This window comes from Gavialis gangeticus, unplaced genomic scaffold (genome assembly GCF_001723915.1).
Source record: "Gavialis gangeticus isolate Ggan-Ray unplaced genomic scaffold, GavGan_comp1, whole genome shotgun sequence".
NCBI lineage: Eukaryota > Metazoa > Chordata > Crocodylia > Gavialidae > Gavialis > Gavialis gangeticus.
The window spans coordinates 11,659,119-11,659,987 of NW_017729025.1; positions in this window are offsets into that span (position 1 = coordinate 11,659,119).

The window sequence follows — 869 nt, forward strand, 5'->3', positions numbered from 1 at the left end:
GGAGGAAGATACAGCTCTGTAGAAGGGACTAATTAACTGTTGACCTGGATCAGTGGGCCCATGGATCTCAAAGAGCCCAAAGACTGAATACCTGGGTCCTTCCCAGTACCTCTCGGACAGCGCTGGTTGGGAACGCTAGACTTGGCTGATCTTTGTGGAAAGAGAAACTTGTCATACATCAGGCATCAGAGGGGACTGCCGATAAGTTGCCAACGTGAGTTATTCTTGTCTGTCATTGTTTGTCTTGTTACTATGTGTAGTTGTGTTTTTGTTAAGTCAATAAACTTTTCTTACCTTTCTACCCCTGACCATACTCTCAATCCTGAACCCTCCCCTGGTGGCTGGGACACATGGGACCTCCACTGTGAAAAGCAGTGAGAGAGATGGCTTCAAGGACCCACAGGCCACATGCCAGCCACTCATGGGACAACCCTGGTCCAGATAATATAGGTGCTACCTCAAGGAAGTCACTGTATTCCTAGCAATTTTCAGCCAGTACTGAATTTATCCTAAAAAAATTGCACTCTAAAAGTTCAGCCTTCTACCCAAGGCAAGTGGCATTTCTTTCACTCCTCATTATGGGCCGGACAACAACACCATGCTACAGCCCATGATGACTCCGTATATTAATGATCTCAATACACATTAAATATAGAATCAGGTCCTTGTAAAATCTTCCTTGTGTCAAGATACATTTTTCTTGTTGAGTTCACAGGCATTACCACTCCAGTGTCTCATGCACCATTGCATCCATATATGACTCTGAATAAAGGAATTTTCAAGACAGATTTTTAGAAAAGGACAGCGCACAGCAGATCCCATTTTGTTTTCCAGAGCAGCCAGATCTTCAACCACCTTGGGACATAGCA